We start from the raw sequence: 18,989 nt of genomic DNA, 5'->3' as shown, positions 1-18,989 counted from the left end.
GATACCGAGTACATTTAGAGGCCAGCTTTGATCTCCATTCTGCACCAGTGGTTCTGACCTCAGATTTTCAATGATGGAATCAGTTCGCAATGGGATTGACAAATAGCCCCATCAGCCTAAATGTTGGTTCCCCTTTTTTAAGGCTATTTGCACAGAGGCAGCATGGGGAGCTATAGTGTTGGCTCCCAGCTATTTAAAAGGTACTTGCAGCCAATTAAAGAGGCATGATGAGGATTAAAGAGGCATGATGAGGATTTTCGTGTCAGCCTCCAGTTTCTTGCAGGTCGCCAGGGCCATGTGAACTGAAGCTCCCCCAGTCTTTGTATCATAGAGTCATAGAGGTTTATTGCATGGAAGCAGGCTATTTGACCCAACTTGTCCATGCCTCCCTTTATTTCTTAAAACCCTTAAACTAATCCCAATTGCCCGCATTTGGCCGATATCCCTTGATACTCATCTGACCCATGTAACTGTCTTAATGCTTTTTAAAAGACAAAATTAAACCCACCTCTACTACTAACTCTGGCAACTTTTTCCAGACACTCAGCACCCTCTGTGTGAAAAATTTGCCCCTCTGGACACTTTTATATCTCTCCCCCTCACCTTAAACTTATGGCCTCAGTTTTAGACTCACCTACCTTTGGAAAAAGGTATTGACTATCTTGCTGATCTGTGCCCCTCATTATTTTATAGACCTCTATAAGATCACCCCTCAGCCTACTATGCTCCAGAGAAAAATGTCCCAGTCTATCCAGCCTCTCCTTATAACTCAATCCGTCAAATCCTGGTAGCATTCTAGGAAATCTTTTCTGCATTCTTTCTAGTTTAATAATATTTTTTCTACAATGGTGTGACCAGAATTGCACACAGTATTCCAAATGTGGCCTTACCAAAGTCTTGTACAACTTCAACAAGACATTTCAACTCAATGTATTTAGCTTTCTGACTGATGAAACCAAGCATGCTGAATGCCTTCTTCACCACTCTGTCCACTTGTGACTCCACTTTTAAGGAGCTATGAACATGTACCCCTAGATCCCTTCGTTCTGTAACTCTCCCCAATGCCCTACCATTAACTGAGTAAGTCCTGCCCTGGTTCAATCTACCAAAATGCAAAGTAAGACCACATAACACCCAATTATCTTCGGAATGGCAATGAAATGGGGGGTTCCACTTTAGAGGTTTTTTTTCATGCTGTTGGATTTAAAAATCCTGAATAGACAGCACAAGATTTACCATCCAATTGACATTTCATAGCTTTGATGAACATTACATATTATCATCAATATTTATTAATGGGATTGATGGAATTGACACTTTTAATTCCAAGATTTTTGGGGGACCGGTTTGGAAAAAATTGTTAGCAGATGAAAAGGAAGGACAGTTGATTCAGTGCTGGGCAAAAAAAAAACTGCCAATAAAAGAAACACTGAATAATTCAGCTCTTTCATGCGCCAAAAGTAAAAGTTTCATTTACATAAATGTTCCAGCTGAAGAATATAGATGGTCGCCCTCGAAGCTCAGAACGTTGCCCCTATTTTCAAATCCAAATGGGTGATAATCAGCTCTTCAAATTTCCAATTCCCTGAGAGAAATCTGGAAATCGTGCCTTTGTCAATATCCATCTCATTATCATTCATAAAATGAGGCTTGCAAAAGGGCACTTAGGGTTGCCTATAACGCCCACAAGCTGTGCTGATTAGAAAATCGACAGCAATTTGTCGGTTTTAATGTCTTGAGAAATGCAATAGAACAGAACATTTACTTGAAGCAATTTCATGTTCAAACAAAAATTTATATGCTCTGTCTGAGGCCAGAACTCTCCATTCACCTGACGAAGGGGCTAACCCCGAAAGCTTGTGAGTATATTATCAAATAAATAGGTTGGACTAAAACCTGGTGTTGTCAGACTTTTTACTGTGCAAACAAAACAATGCAGGGCGTTGCATTTTAAATACACCAGAATCGCATGGCCTTCTGATTCTTAGGTCATAGAGTCATAAAGTCATAGAGATTTACAGCATGGAAGCAGGCCCTTCGGCCCAATTTGTCCATGCTGCCTTTAAGGTAGTGCTGTTCTTGTTGGTTGCCTGAGCCATTGACGTTCCTCAAAGATCAAGCTTTTCCCACTACGGTCTCCTAGAATCGGAGGAAAAAAATGCTGCAAGTGCAAAATTAAAATGCCATATTGTCAAGTAACTGATTATCTTGTAGAGGACAGTTGCATTAGATGAAATGTGCGCACTTACTGTGAATATTCTGAACGAGTTGCATATGAAACCAACACGAAGTACAAATTCCGACATCTAATTGCTGATCATAAAGTGAAACTGAGGAATTTTTTTTTGCTGAAACTTGCAGTGGAATACATTCTTTGTCAGTGGCAGGATCTGCTGGAGTGCCTGAGCAAATGTCTTTGATTTCAGAGCTGCGCTAATAGCTTTGTCGCGCATTGTAACGGTCAGAATAGAGGAAGAAAGTTATTTTATTTGAACTGCTTCCCCTGGGCCTTTGCAATAATCTTTCTTCACCAGAAAATGCATCTTTTGAACTTGAAATTGCTGCTAATATAACCAAAATCAAATAAGTCAGGCTCGGCGAGAATATTTTCCTTCCAGTTAGATTTCTGTTGACATAAATTGCCATTCACATGTGGCATTATCAAGTGGGAGTTGGTCAAAGATTCAGATGGATTTATTGATGGATGCATGGTACTGATTAATGTAATTGAATTTTTTTAGGGTAGGCACGGGTACGTGAGGATACTAAATGCCATGTCACACGTGCTTTCAAGCCAGGTCCTTGGATCGCTGAGAAAAAATCCCCTGCCCTTCTTTTAAGTAGTGGCAAGGGAATTTTTTTTTAGGGCGGCACAGTAGCACAGTGGTTAGTACTGCTGCTTCACAGCCCCAGGGACCTGAGTTCGATTCCTGGCTTGGGTCACCAGGAGTTTGCACATTCTCTTTGTGTCTGCGTGGGTTTCCTCTGGGTGCTCCAGTTTCCTCCCACAGTCCAAAGATGTGCGGGTTAGGTTGATTGGCCATGCTTAAAAATGTCCTGAGATGTTTAGGTTGGAGGGATTAGTGGGTAAAATATGTGGGGGGTAGGGCCTGGGTGGGATTATGGTCGGTGCAGACTTGATGGGCCGAATGGCCTCTTTCTGTGCTGTAGGGCTTCTATGATTCAACCGAAAAGGTAGATGACGCTTTAGTTTAACATCTCATCTGAAAGGTAGCAGGGGTAATCTTACCACCTCACCCCATGCACTGATGGGAAGGGCAAGCCAGTAAAATCATTGGGAATTTTGGTTTGAGCCAGATATCTCATCTTTCACTATCCTAGTGACACTGGCCATCCAGCGAAATCAGCTTCATGCCCAAATAGGATGCCAGGATGATATCAATATTTAAATTCTGTTTTAAATAAAATTTAAATATTATTAGCAAATCTTGGATAGAATCGTCCAGGCTCACTTGCCCCTATGACTTCGTCAGTGAAGGTCCTCACTGGTAAGGATCAGCATCAGTGAGGGCTTGCAGTATCAGCCTCGCCTGTGGGACCAGAGGCCTATGAGACCCTTGGCGAGATTGGGGGTAGGGGGATGTCGCGCCCATTGGAGAGTGCCAGCCTGGCACCCTGACACTGCCCACCAGGCAACCTGGCACTGCCAGCCTGGCACACTGAGCATGTGCAATTTTGCCCTTTGCTGCAAGCTGCCAGCTTTCGGTGAGCTTAGGCCCGGCCCCCACCCCCCTGTTGGTGGGAAATAGATCTTGCAATTTTTTTATAAAAGAGTGAGGTAAGATTCGATTTTTAACTTATCCAAACTAACGGTGCGATTCTCTCCAGTTTTCACGCTCGTTCTGCACTTAGCATTTTTCTGTTAAGATCACTCCACCATTTCTGACAGTGCAATGCTCGCTCCTCCATTTTGCATGAGACTGTCAGGCTTGATCTTTGTGCTCAAGCCCTGGAGTGGGTCTTGAACCCAGAACTTTGTAATTCATAGGTGAATCCTGAGTTTTGGGCCTCAGAGATGTGCAGGGACGTCACGCAGCAGATTCTACGCGTGAATGAAACTTTATTACAAAAGAAAATGCTTAAAATGCCTATAGCCTGAAGCACCAGCTTGCATCCAGTAGCCACACACATAGGCTTGACTAACAGCATACAACACAGAGAACAGTCAACCACACTCACACACACACACACACACAACCAGACACTCAACCATTCAATAATTGAGCCCAACAACAGCAGTGCTATCAGCTGAGCCACAGCTCTCAGTAAAATTATTTTCCTTGTCAGCACTAAGAAGCAGTCACAATGGGCCAGATATTTTGAGTGTTCCCAATGACAAAATCTTCTGGATGACACCCTCCATCCTCCCACTGCGGGTTCCCCAGCGGCAGAGGGTGTGAACAATGGGAAAATTCATTGAGAACAGCCGGACCTGAAGTTTCCACCAACGGCAGGCTGTCTGCGCCACCGCAAAACATGCCATGTGGAAAATCCTGCCCAATGTCTTTAGAACATAGAACACTACAGCACCAACAGGCCCTTCAGCCCACAAGTTGTGCCGATCATATCCATACCTACCAGGCCATTGAGGTATCTGTAACTCCCAATCCCATTAAATCCCATGTACTCATCCAGAAGTCTTTTAAAAGACCCCAGCGAGTTCGCCTCTACCACCACCGACGGCAACTGATTCCACTCACTCACCACCCTCTGAGTCAAAAACTTACCCCTAACATCTCCTCCGTACTTGCTCCACAGCACCTTAAACCTGTGTCCTCTCGTAGCGACCATTTCAGCCCTGGGAAATAGCCTCCAAAAATCCACCCTATCTATACCTCTCAACATTTTACATACCTCTATCAGGTCGCCTCTCAACCTTTGTCTCTCCAGGGAGGAGACATAGCTCCCTCAAACTATCCTCATAAGGCATGCCTCCCAATCCAGGCAACATCCTTGTAAATCTCCTCTGCACCGTCTCAATAGCTTCCACATCCTTCCTGTAGTGAGGCGACCAGAACAGCGCACAGTTTTCCTAGAAAACTACCATTAGGAGGAACTGGTTTAATGCAAGCAAGTGAAGCTTCCCATTAAGAGCTACCTCATGGTATATGCACGTATATGTCCACGTCAGCCATGCAACGCACGTGACATTAATGGTACCTACACCAAAGGTCATGTGGAAGCAGTGTAATCAGGGAAGGTCCAGCATCAATAATCGGGGAGAGGAACATTGCAATTCTTTCAATCCACAGAGTAGTGTGCGTGCATCCTCAAGTCTCATCTTGCTGGAGGTGCAACGTCTTAGAAGGATCGAATAGGTATGATGAGAATCAGCAGAACCCACTGATATCAACGGCAGTGCATTTACCTCAAACTCACTGAGACCTTTTGTGTGAAGTTTTTTTGTTGCTCTCATCAAGGAAGTCGTAAGAACATAAGAACATAAGAAATAGGAGCAGGAGTAGGCCACCTAGCCCCTCGAGCCTGCCCCGCCATTCAATAAGATCATGGCTGATCTGAAAGTGGTTCAGTTCCACTTACCCGCCCGCTCTCCATAACCCTTAATTCTCTTATTGATCAGAAATCTGTCTACCTGTGACTTAAACATATTCAACAAGGTAGCCTCCACCGCTTCAATGGACAGAGAATTCCAGAGATTCACTACCCTCTGAGAGAAGAAGTTCCTCCTCAACTCTGTTCTAAACTAACTCACCCTTATTTTGAGGCTGTTTCCTTTAGTTCTTGTTTCCTTTCTAAGTGGAAAGAATCTTTCTGCCTCCACCCTATCTAGCCCCTTCATTACTTTATATGTTTCTATAAGATCACCCCTCAGCCTTCTAAATTCCAACGAGCCAAAAAATCATTAATGAATTCTGCTTTGCTTTGTAAGCAGGCGCCTTGCCAAGGAGCAGCATCAGCAGTCTGTTGTCAGTACTAGAATTGGTGGCACTCAGCACTTTTGAGAAAGAGTTTACTGCAAACAAGAATTAGCTCGCTTGCATCACAATATTGCATTTTAAGAAGACAATAGCCTGTTTTGGTGCTGCCTTAACATCTTAATCATTGTTTACAAGTCACCCGGAGTAGCGATCAACAGAAATTATTGTGCAAGATGAGGATATTCCCAGTGTAGAAAATCCCACCAATCGCACCTCTGTATTATCCATAACATTCAACAGTGAAGGAGGGCACTCTCGGAACATCCAGCTTGCATCCTCACCAAAGCATGCACAACACAAGGGACAGGCCGGACATTTAGTTTGCTAAAACGATGATCCAATGACAGGAAAATGGGTCTTAAATATGCAAAATAGGTCATAATATTTTATAACTGTCGGAAAGGACTGAACTCATTAGAAGCTTCAAGTTTTTAGGTGTCCAGATCACCAACAACCTATCCTGCACCGCCCCCCCAGCCCCCATGCCGACACGATAGTAAAGAAAGCCAACCAACGCTTCTAATTTCTTAGGAACCTAACAAAATTCAGCATGTCAGCTATGAACCGTATCAACTTTTACATATGCATCAAAGAAAGCATCCCTTCTGGATGTATCTCAGCTTGGTGTGGCTCCAGTCTACCCAAGACCATGAGAAACTACAAAGGCTTGTGAACAAAGCGCTGTCCATCATGCAAACCCATCCATGGACTCTGCCTACTTCTCACTGCCTCAGAAAAGCAGCCAGCATACTCAAGGACCTCACACACCCCGGACATACTCTCTCCCACTTTCTTCCGTCGGGACAAAGATACAAAAGTCTGAGGTCACGGATCAACCGACTCAAGAATCGCTTCTTCACTGCTGCCATCAGACTTTTGAAAGGACCTACCTTATATTAAGTTGATCTTTCGCTACACCCTAGCTATGACTGTAACATAATACTCTGTACCCTCTCCTTTCCTTCTCTATGAATGGTAAGCTTTGTCTGTACCGCACCCAAGAAACAATACTCTTCACTGAATCCCAAAACATGTGATAATAATAAATCAAGATAAATCAAAATCAAAGTAATAAAGCTTATCATGATGAGATTTGGTAGAATAGGTGCAAAGAAGATATTTCCACTTTCAGGCAGTTCAAAAGTCAGGGTTATAGATATAAAATAGACACTAATAAATGCATCAAGGAATTCAGGAAAAATCTATTCACCTGTTGGATTGTTAGAACACGAAATTTGATACTACACGGAATTGTTGAGGTGGGTAGCATAGATGCATTTCAGGGAAAAATGAGTGACAAAGAAAGAGGAGGATATTTTAATGCAGTGAGATGAAGGTGAAATGCAGGAAACACTCAGCATACCGACAAGCATCTGTGGAGCAAGAAACACAGCTAATGACTGGAATTCTCTAACCATTCATGGAATCTCCCAGCCCTGCCAACAGCACACCCCCACCATTGGTTTACTGGCGGTGAGGGCTACACTTAATGGGAAACCCCATTGACCATGGATGGCCCAGATGATCCTACAACCTGGCTAAAACGCCTCCATCACCATGAGAGGCATGGTGGGTTGCATGGAAAATCCTGCCTAATGTTTTTGGTCGATAATCCCGCATCAGAACTTAGGACACTGAGGTGAAATACATTGGGAGGATTGTATAGATTATGAACTCTGGCATAGAAACATAGAAACTAGAAAAGGAGTAGGCCATTTGTCCCTTCATGCCTGTTCTGTCATTCATTATGATCATGGCTGATCATCAAATTCAAAATCACAATCCCCCCTTCTTCCCATATCCCTTGATCCCTCTAGCCCCAACAGATATGTTAAATTTCTTCTTGAATTCAGACAACGTTTTGGCCTCAACTACATTTGGTGGCATTGAATTCCACACAATCACAACACTCTGGGTGAACAAATTTTTCTTCACCTTACTTCGGAAAGATTCACCCCTTATCCTCAAACTATGATCTCAGTTCTGGACTCCCCCACTATGGGAACATTCTTTCTGAATCTACCGTGTCTAACTCTATAGAACAATACATATAGGCAGTAGGTAGGGCAGAATACGTTCTTTCTAAGCTAATGGAGGAGATCTTGAGCCTGCATGCTTTGTCGGCTAGATTGGTCATGGGGATCAAGATCTGGCAAAACCCTGGAAATCAGGAATCTCAACAAGATTTTGGCTGCCATTCACTGGTGATGCAATCAAGTTCACCACTATAATGAGCAAGAACCTGATTTCATTCAAGTAAATTAATATGAATACAATTATTGACCCCCAAACCATATGAGTGACCCCTCATTTTCAAACCATACTGGCACGGCGCCACATTAGCAAGGTTTAGAGCAGCTTAACCAACCCATCTTGCAGATACCATTGAGAGTATAGAGGTACCAACCTGACAGTGCCAATCTGTGCCGGGGCAGTGCCAGGGTGAATCCTAGTGGGAGCTGGACTTTGTTTAGGCTCTGCCTTGCAACATGGTGACGTGAAACACGCCCACTTGTTTTTTTTTTGACAAATTGCCATAACATCTGGCGAGAAAATCAGTTAAATCCTGACATTCTGCCAACTTTTGGCAAGATTCCACCCATTATTTCAATATAATTGTATGTAAGATAGTAGATGTGCTCAGCAGTTGACTTCAGAGCTCAATGGTTAGAGCACTTGTCTTGCAAATTAGGGGTCACAAGTTCAATTCTCGCAGGAGCCTTTAGGTAAAAATTAAAGGGCAGCACGGTGGCACAGTGGTTAGCACTGCTGCCACACAGCGCCAGGAACCTGGGTTCGATTCCTGGCTAGGGTCACTTCTGTGTGGAGTCTCTATGCTCTTCCGGTGTCTGCGCGGGCTTCCTCCGGGTGTTCCGGTTTGCTCCCAAAGTCTGAAAGACATGCAGGTTAGGCGCATTGGCTTGGCTAAATTCTCCCCCAGTGTACCCGGACAGGCGCCGGAGCGTGTTGACTAGGGGATTTTGACAGTAATTTCACTGCAGTGTTAATGTAAACCTACTTGTGACTAATAAATAAACTTTCCTTTACCAATCATTCAAGCTACCTGCATTTAATCTGTGCAAGGATACCATGGTGCATTGCAAGAGAGAAAGAATCTGCGCGGTGAGGAAAATATCAACCAGTTATTCTCACACTGGTACCAGGAAAAGTTCTAAAATCAATTAAGCACAAGCTGATGGAATATTTAGGGAGATTCGCAAGTGAAATTGTGCCAGAGCAAGTTTGTTGTTTTGTTTATTTTTAATTAAATAAGGACATTTAAAGGGGTGGCAATACTTACTTGGATATTTATGGAGTGTTTGATGAGGAGTCTTACAGAACATTAAGTATTGGCAACAGCCTGTATAGGCAGAGCACAACATGACAGGAATTAAGTAAATGGGAACTAGACTGAGATAAAAGGCAGTGACAGGTAAGGCTTGGTGTCATCAAAATGATCTCATGAAAGGTGTCCGTGGCTTCATCTCAGGGTTTGTGATTGACATCAAAATAGCGGGAATGGTTAATGAATAGCATGGTGGCACAGTGGTTAGCACTGCTGTCTCACAATACTAGGGACCTGGATTTTATCCTGGCCTTGGATGACTGTATGAGCTTTGCCGGTTTCCTCACACATCTCCGTGGGTTTTCTCTGGGCGTTCCGGTTTCCCCCACAGTCAAAAGATGTGTAGGTTGGATGGATTGGCCGTGGTAAATGTGTGGGGTTACAGGTAGGGGAGAGGATCTGACAGACAATCAGTGCAGACTCGATGGGCCAAATGGTCTCCTTCTGCACTGCAGGGATTCTATGCTGCTAGATGGTGGGAGATGCAGACAAGATCCAAAGGGACATGCATGGCCATTTAAAAAACTGGATGGAACATGTCCACAGAAAGAAGCTGCACATTGTGTAAGCGTAAATTCACGCATTTATGGGTAAATATAAGCACATGAAGAATAGGATTAGTAGATGACAAAAATGTTTGAAGTCAGAGATTGCAGAGTCAAAAATTCACCAAAACATCCTGTCAATATAGCAATGCACTTGGGGAGATTTTGAGGCAGTGAAAGATTTTAAAACACATTCTGCCTGTCTTGACTGTCAAAAAACAAATGCAAAGTCATGTTGTTGGAAAAGAGGAATGAAGTTTATCAAAGAGATTTACTCATGGAGTCTATTGAAAAATTCTAGTCTTAAACTTTCCTTCACAACTAACTCCCAGACTCTGAATGAGTAAAGTGCAAAATATTCCCAGTGAAAAAAGAGCTTATACCTCTCAACTTGGAGCACTGTGCACAGTTCTGGTCACCTCATTACAGGAAGGATGTGAAAGTTACTGAGAGGGTGCAGAGGAGATTTACAAGGATGTTGCCTGGATTGGGAGGCATGCCTTATGAAGATAGGTTGAGGGAGCTCGGTCTCCTCCCTGGAGAGACGAAGGTTGAGAGGCGACCTGATAGAGGTTTATAAAATGCTGAGAGGAATAGAGAGGGTGGATTCTCGAAGGCTATTTCCCAGGGCTGAAATGGTCGCTACGAGAGGACACAGGCTTAAGGCGATGGAAGCAAGTACAGAGGAGATGTCAGGAGTAAGTTTTTCACTCAGACGGTGGTGAGTGAGTGGAATTGGCTGCCGTCGGTGGTGGTGGGGGTGAACTCGCTGGGGTCTTTTAAAAGACTTCTGGATGAGTACATGGGATTTATTGGGATTGGGAGTTATCGATAGTTCTATGGCTTGGTAGGTATGGATGTGATCGGCGCAACTTGTGGGCCGAAGGGCCTGTTTGTGCTGTAGTGTTCTATGTTCTATCTTAGCTTTCAATTCGCTCCATTGACTGACTCTGCCCTGTCTCTGTGATCCCTTGCAGCCTAACTAAGGTCGGTGATCTCTGCACTCCACTAATTCTGGCCTCTCAAGCATGCCCGATTTTAATAGGTCCACTACCGGATTCCTTTCTTTAGATCAGAGAAGATTGAGGCGGGGACATGATTGACGTGTATAAGATGATGAGAGATATGGATGGGGTGAGTAGGGAATAGCTGTCCCCCTTGGTTGAGGGGTCAATCATGAGGGGGCAGAGTTTTAAGGTAAGGGGCAAGGAGGAGGTTTGAGAAAAAAGCTTTTTCACTCAGAAGGTGGTGAGAATCTGGAATGCGCTGCCTCAGAAGGCAGTGGAGGCTGGAAACATTACAAACTTTAATAAATAATTGGAGAAGTGTTTGACATCATAACATTCAAGGATAAAATCAAATTACTGCGGATGCTGGAATCTGAAACCAAAAGAGAAAATGCTGGAAAATCTCAGCAGGTCTGGCAGCATCTGTAAGGAGAGAAAAGAACTGACATTTCGGGTCCAGAGGAAAGTTGAGCTTTGACAAAGGGGTGTCTGGATTTGAAACGTCAGCTCTTTTATCTCCTTACAGATACTGCCAGATCTGCTGAGATTTTCCAGCGTTTTCTCTTTTGATAACATTCAAGGATATGGGGCAAGTGCAGGAAAACGGGATAGCACGGTTTTAATGTTAGCTCTTATTAGTGCAGACTCAATCAACTAAAGGGCTGTTTTTGCGTTGTACAACTCTATGCGGGTGATCTTATCAAAAAAACATTGTAAGTCCTGAACAAGTGTGAAAATGGGAAAGTTTTAGATCCATTTTTTTTCAGTGAGGCTGCAAGCCTCACTGTATGGCACTCTCTGCAAAAAATCTTGCTAAATCTGTTTCCCACCAGCAACAGGAGGAGGCAGGCCCTAAGCTCCCTGAAAGCCGAAAACTGACAACAGAGTGTGCAGTTGTGAATGTGCAGATCTTTCTGCCCTGTGCAATAACACAGAACAGAGAAATTTGTCACTGCCTCTGCCCCACCCTGAATATCGCTGGCCTCTGTGGCCAATCACTCCCACCCTCCACTGCACATGCCTGCCAATCAACCCCACTCCTCTCCCCCACAATTTGCATGGGCCGGCTGGTCCCCAGGGTGCCAATTTGGCACTGTCAGAGTGTCACATTGGCACTACCTAACGGGCACACCCTCTGCCTCCAACATCCTGGGGAGGCTTTAATGGCCTATGGTTCTACCAATGAGGCCATCACAACAGGTCCCTGAATAGGTTAAAATAGAATTTAAGTATTGAGATCACCTCACCCCCCGATCTTGCTGGATAGCCGGTGCCAGTATGATCATGATAGGTGAGAAATCAGGCGCAAATCTAATTTTACACCCCTCTCGTGAGCTTACTAACTCGCCCTGCCCTTGAACCTATGAGACAAGAAGGTAAGATCTCCCCCATGACTCTATGACTATGATCATTGGTGGTGATGCCTTCAGCTGCCAAGTCCCAGAACTGTACAGTTTCCTCCTGAAACTTCACTGCCTCTTGGCTTAAAATTTTCCCTGTTGACCAAGCCTTTGGCTACCTATCCTAACATCTCCTTATGTAGCTCAGTGTCATACCCCTGTACTTTGCTTCATAATACATCTGTGAACTGGAATGTTTTATGACATTAAACGTGATATAAAAATATAAGTTGCAGTTGTCATTTGGAATATGACCGCAATGTGGCACACTGGTTAGCATGGCTGCCTCGCAGCACCGGGGACCCGGGTTTGATTCCCAGCTCGGGTCACTGTCTGTACGGAGTCTGCATGTTCCCTCTATATCTACGTGGGTATCCTCCAGGTGCTCTGGTTTCCTTCCACAGTCAAAAAATGGAGAGAAAGTAATTTGTGCAAATGTCAAATATTCTCCCGTATTGCTAAAAACAGGAAGATTTTGAGGTTCCTTTCTTTAAAAAAAATCATTCCTGGGATGTGGGCATCGTTATCTGGGCAGCATTTATTGCTGAATAAAGGTTGATCATTTTTGAACGCAGTACTGTCCACACTTACTGACGGAACGTCCAAGTGTCTGAAAGGTGACAAAGTAGCTGAAACTACTCTGGAGAAGCCTGCCAGGCTCATGAGCTTGACAGGTAGTCTTCAAACCTTTGGATGGTGCTTGTAACACCTCAGCAATGACACTTCACTTGAAGCACTATATTTAATACCTGGCTGAAATCCTGAATACCATATCAATCGAAAGAGAAAAGGAATTCCTCAGTCAGGTTGCAACTATTTCAATATCTGGGCATCTCACAGAAGGCCACATCCACAAATTTGGCACTCCTCCCAAAGGCAAGGTTCCCAAGTATGTTGGTGCATCATACTCTGCTGTTTTCAGGACAGGAAACAGCCACATATAACTAAGAATTTTCTGTGTGGTAAGGTAGATGGAGATAAATCAGTATGGTACCCAAAGCTCAAGGAAGTTTGCAAGCATAGTGGGAAGGCCCTGGATTCCAATTCTCCCATCCGGAGACACTAGTTGGCCACAGAGTAATATGACCTGTGGGCAGGCATGTGCCACAATGAGGTACCCACGCTGCCAATCAGCTGTAACCACTTCATCTGCTGGACTTGGGGCACAACCCACCTCTGGCAGGCTGAGCTCTTCAGCCATTGGCAGAACTGCACCACATTAACTTCCTCCCCACTCCTGGTGAATCCGATTGGCCGCACGGTCATCATCTTAGCAGGTGAAAGGTCACCGGCGATTATGTCAATTGGTACAAGCAAAATACTGCAGATGCTGGAATCTAAATCAAAAACAGAAAACAATGGGAAGTTCTCAGCAGGTCCGATAGCGTTGGTGGATGCCGGAGCTCTGACAAAGGGTCATCCTGATATCTTGACAAAATGGCACTTCTCACTAACTCCTCCTCAGTTTTGATGCAGATGGGATGTTGCAGCGTTTCACTTCAAGCTCCTTTCACTGGTGATTTTACATTTGATCTGAACTCCTTTGTCCGTCTGTTTCAGCTTTCAGCACAATTTCTCTAGAATTTCTGCCAAAGTCATACTTGGAGACCAATATAAGATCAACTGCAGTGTATATGGGGCAGATTGTAATTCATATCTTTTTGTTTAATTTATTTATGGGACATGGGCATTGCAGGCTGGCCAGCATTTATTGTCCATTCCTAGTTGTCTGAGGGAAGTTGAGAGTCACGCACATTGCTGTGGCTCTAGAGTCACATGTAGGCCAGACCAGGCAAGGACGGCAGATTCCCTTCCCCAAAGGAACCAGATGGGTTTTTCCAGCAATCGACGATGGTTTCATGGTCAACAGTAAATTCTTAATTCCAGATTTTGTTTTACTGATCTGGGTGCCCAGAACATTAGCTGAGTTTCTGGGTTAATAGTCCAGTGATAATGCCACTCAGCCATTGCCTCTACCTTGTAGAAACTGTGGTCAGGCTGGTAAAATGCCCTTGGGCACTTCGACTTATCTGGATGTCTGAGGAACTCATCTTCCAGAGTTTTCACTGCTAGCTTTAAAGACACACTTTCAAGTCAGGCCAGATCCTTTTCTAACACATGCATGATGTGTCCTGTTAATGTTAACCAATCTCGACAGCACTTTATATTGCAGTCCACATCCGGCCAAGCTATTCATAAGACCATAAGACCATAAAACGTTGGAGCAGAATTAGGCTACTTGGCCCATCAAATCTACTCTGCCAATCAATCATGGCTGATTTTTTGTTTCTCATTTCCATTCTCCTGCCTTTTCCCCAGAACCCCTGATTCCCTTGTCAATCAAGAACTTATCTACCTTTGTCTTAAGGATACTCAATAACCTGACTTCCACAACCTTCTGTGGCAAAGAGTTCCACAGATTCACCATTCTCTGGCTGAAGAAATTCCTCCTCATCTCTGTTTTAAAGGATTGTCCCTTTAACCTGAGGTTGTGTCCTCTCGTCCTAGTTTTTCCTATCAGTGAAAACATCCTTTTCAAGTCCACTCTATCCAGGCTTCGCAGTATCCTGGAAGTTTCAACAAGATCCCCCTTCATCCTTCTAAACTCCAACGAGTGCAGACCCAGAGTCCCCAACCATTCCTCATACAACAAGTATCCCAGCGCAGGAGACAATCAAAGCATCTGACACCAATAAAATTAAGTCTGATTTCATTCTATTACTTCAGTTTGGAACCAGAAAGCTTTAGACCTCTCCTATCATTATTTTACCTATCCCTTACCCTGTGGAGATAAGCCAATTCCACGCGTTTATCTGTTTGGGGCTGGCGGGGCGGGGCGAGGCGGGGGGACGGTGGGTGAGGTGGGTAAGGGGTAAGGAGGACCATTCTCTCGGGTGTATGAGTTTAGATTGCTTCCTAATCATTTCCTGTTTGGAATGGATGGGAAGACAACTGGTGCTATTTAATGAGATTGGGGAATTAACAAGTACACAGAACAGCCAATGAAAAGCTGAATGCAGTGAAAATATGTAATATAGCTGAATGAGGATAAAAGGAGCCAAGGTTTCCTCTTCTTGAGGCATACCAGGGTGCTCACATGGGAACACGTTTGTTTCAGCCATTACTATGTGCCAGGAACATCTGAGCCAAAAATCCCATCAAAATTGGCTGACTGCATCCAGTGAAGATATAAAGATGCTGGCGTTGGACTGGAGTAAACACAGTAAGAAGTCTCACAACACAGTTTAGAGTCCAACCAGTTTATTTGATAGTAATCCCACAAGCTTTCAGACAAAGGGACATCATTTCCGAAAGCTTGTGGAATTACTATCAAATAAATTGGTTGGACTCTAACCTGGTGTTGTGAGACTTCTTACTGTGCATCCAGTGAAGCCATGGGCAGGACAGAAATGACTTGCAAATCCCTGGTCAATCACACCTGGAGACCATGAGCAGACAATGGTGTAAGTGGCTGTGAGAATTTGTATTGTGTAACTATCCCTCACTCACTAGACCAGGTCTGGCCTACATGTGATTCCAGAGCCACAGCAATGTGGTTGACTCTCATCTGCCCTCCGAAATAGCCTAACAAGCCATTCAGCCGCATCAATCGCTACAAAGTCAATTCAAGGGCAACTGGAGATGGGCAATAAATGCTGGCCAGCTAGCGATGTCCATGTCCCACATTTGAGTAATAATAAGCTGGATTCAACAGGCATAGGTCAAGGGGCAGTGGCAGAGTGGGGGGGCCACTTGACTCACTCCCAAGCAGAGGCCTCTGATGTAACCTGTTTTGCATGTGTAACCAAAACCAACAAAGTTTCCCAGGCCTCAGGCAATCCAGCTGCTGACGTGAGAAGGGAAGAAGGTTAAGTGTTACACACCCCCTGCAAAGCTTCTCCACCTGGCTAGAGATTGGGTCACAATTCCATATTCCCACTAGCCACAGTGGGCAACCTGTCTGTGGTTGCGAAGCCTTCCAGAACCCTCTCTATCTAATTGGAAGCCAAACTTGTCAATTAGGCTGGCCTCCAGGCAGGGAAATGGCCAAAACCTGAGGTGAATGACCAAAGGGCCAAGGGCAACATGAGGAAAAATTTATTTCCACAGCAAGTGGTTATGATTTGAAGTCTTAGAATTGGGCGGAGGCAGATTCAATCATGGTTCTCAAAAAATATTGGATTATGAAGAGAAGATCTTTCGAAGAAGAACTCTTTTCAGGAGAAGTGGGAGTGGGCCTAGCTGCGTTGCTCTTACAAGTGACAGGGTGCATAACAGCCATTCTTTGTTCTACAGGCTTCTACCCCATAGAGGGATCTGGAAACAAGGATGGGAATTTTAAAATTGAGTCTGTGCTTACCTGGAACCATTGTCGGTCCGCAAGCAAAGGGTTAATGGGTAAATGACAGCAAGTTTGAATAACTTTAACTTAATGGAGGGTACATTCGTGGGAGAAGGTGGCAGGAGCATGTTGTACTGGTCAAGTGCAGAGGTAAAAAAGACATGGGGGAGGATTTGTGCAGCAAATGAGTTGAAGGATAGAATCATGCAATGTTGTAGAAATAGATCTAGGTGGTCTTAGTGATTTTGTGGGTAAGTGGCAGGAACCCCTTCTTGGAGTCAAAGATAACACCAAGGTTATAACCGGTCTGGTTCAGTGCCAGAGAGCTGCCAGGAAAAGAGATGGAGTCAGTGGAAAGGGAGAAGCAATTGCTATGGTGACTGATGGTGTCCTTATCTAAGGAAGGATGTCCTTGCTATTGTGGGGGTACAGAGAAGGCTCATCAGGCTGATTCCTGGGATGGCAGGTCTGTCATATGAGAAGTGATTAAGTCGGTTAGGATTGTATTAATTAGAGATTAGAGAAGTGAAAGGGGATTTCATAGAAACTTATAAATTTTGAACAGAGTGGATTCACCCGATGGTGGAAGAGTTCAGGAATAGGGGTCATAGTTTGAGGATAAGGGGTAAGCCTTTTAGAACTGAGATGAGGAGAAATTTCTTCACCCAGAGAGTGGTGAATGTATGGATTTCACTATGACAGAAAGTTGATGCCAAAAAATTAGCGGGTTTCTAGAAGAAATTAAATGTAGCTCTTGCGGCTAAAGGGATCGAGGGATACATGGGGAAGGAGGGAAATCAGGATATTGAATTCAATGATCAGCCATGATCAAATGACTGGGGGAGCAGGCTCGAAGTCCCACTCCTGCATTTCGATGTCTCTATGATGACATTGGCTTTGGACTTCCAAATGTTTATTTGGGGAAAATGTCTGCTCAGCAAGCACAGCAAGTCGAATAGGCAGTCTGACAGTTTAGAAATAATGGAAGATTCGAGAGGGAAAGGTGAGTCCGCGCAGGCTGTCGTCAGTGCACATGTGGAAAGACTGAATTATATGGAGAGAGCATGGATATCAATTTCCATTGAGTTAATAAGACCAAGATGGAAAATTATCAGCAATGTAGAAGATAAATAGTATGACACAGCAACTGACATCGAGCAATGAGTCTCCCTCCACACTAAAATAACCAAGAACCATCTGAAGGATTTGATTGAAATGTGTGCATCCCATTTTGAAATTAGGGTATTGGATTGGGTGAACGTTTTGCTTAGATATCTTGCATGTTTGCTTGAGGCACAGGCTTAAAAATCCAGGGTTTTGTATCAGATTATGAGATAATAATTTGATTCATGCCACTAAATAATTCAATATATTTTATCAATCTTCAATAAATATAATATTGTGCTCAAATTTACATGTAGTAGTGAAAGCCAATGCCAAAGTTTGAAATAGCGATGAATATACTGGGAACACACACTGACAAAAGCAATGTCTAGATTAAATTTTGCAAATATGTGAGTTTGAAATAATACAGACACCTTAATGCATGCAAACTGAAGAAATAGGTTAAAGTGTTTTGGTTTTGCATTCATCAATGCCATGTAAATGATCATAGCTGAAATGAATTTTGCATTATGCCACAGGATTTTTGAATAAGAATACAGCAACTACTAAATAATTCCATTGTTGTGTCACTGAATATAAACCTTCACATTTGCCAGGTCATAGAATCATAGAAACCTATAGTGCAGAAGGAGGCCATTTGGTCCATTGAGTCTGCACCAACCACAATCCCATCAGGGCATGATCCCCATAACCCCATGCATTTACCCTAACGACTCCCTTAGTGTCAGGGGAACTAACAAGGGTAAATGCATGATGTTGTGGGGATAAGGCCCTGGGTGGGATTGTGTTTGGTGCAGACTCACTGAGTCAAATGGCCTCCTTCTGCAGTGTAGGGTTTCTATGGTTCTAGTGCCCCTGACACGAAGAGGAAATTTAACATGACCAATCCACTTAATCTTTGGACTGTGGGAAGAAACCGGAGCACACGAAGGAAACTCACGCAGACACGGGAGAATGTGCAAACTCCACAAAGACAGTGACCAAAGCCGGGAATTGAACCCGGGTCCCTGGCGCTGTGCTAACCACTGTGCCACCATGCCACCCCTAATCTCTACAGTGCAGAAGGAATCTGCAATGATTCTCCAACAGAGCATCTTGTCCAGGCCCTGTGCATAAGAAAAATAAATTTGTGGCTATTTTGCATTCTTTTTCTTTTCACACAATGGCCAGAATTCTCCAAACTCTTCCAGAGATTGGGATTCTCCAGCCCCATTACAGTGAATGAAGATTTGGCTGAGTGTCAAATTCTCCATTCTCATGGCAG

General features: G+C 44.0%; 1 protein-coding gene and 1 long non-coding RNA gene across 2 annotated transcripts in view; one reads left to right on the top strand and one right to left on the bottom strand.

The window, feature by feature from the left end:
* Positions 1–18,989, bottom strand: part of LOC145350299 (contactin-associated protein-like 5) — a 644,548-nt gene that overhangs the window by 133,047 nt on the left and 492,512 nt on the right. The window lies entirely within an intron of this gene.
* Positions 1–18,989, top strand: part of LOC145350300 (uncharacterized) — a 41,781-nt gene that overhangs the window by 22,106 nt on the left and 686 nt on the right. The window lies entirely within an intron of this gene.

Source organism: Carcharhinus amblyrhynchos, chromosome 11 (genome assembly GCF_965287045.1).
Source record: "Carcharhinus amblyrhynchos chromosome 11, sCarAmb.v2.hapA, whole genome shotgun sequence".
In the NCBI taxonomy this organism is placed as follows: Eukaryota; Metazoa; Chordata; class Chondrichthyes; order Carcharhiniformes; family Carcharhinidae; genus Carcharhinus; species Carcharhinus amblyrhynchos.
The sequence above is the reverse complement of the archived record's forward strand: the minus strand, read 5'-3'. Positions and strand labels throughout refer to the sequence as shown.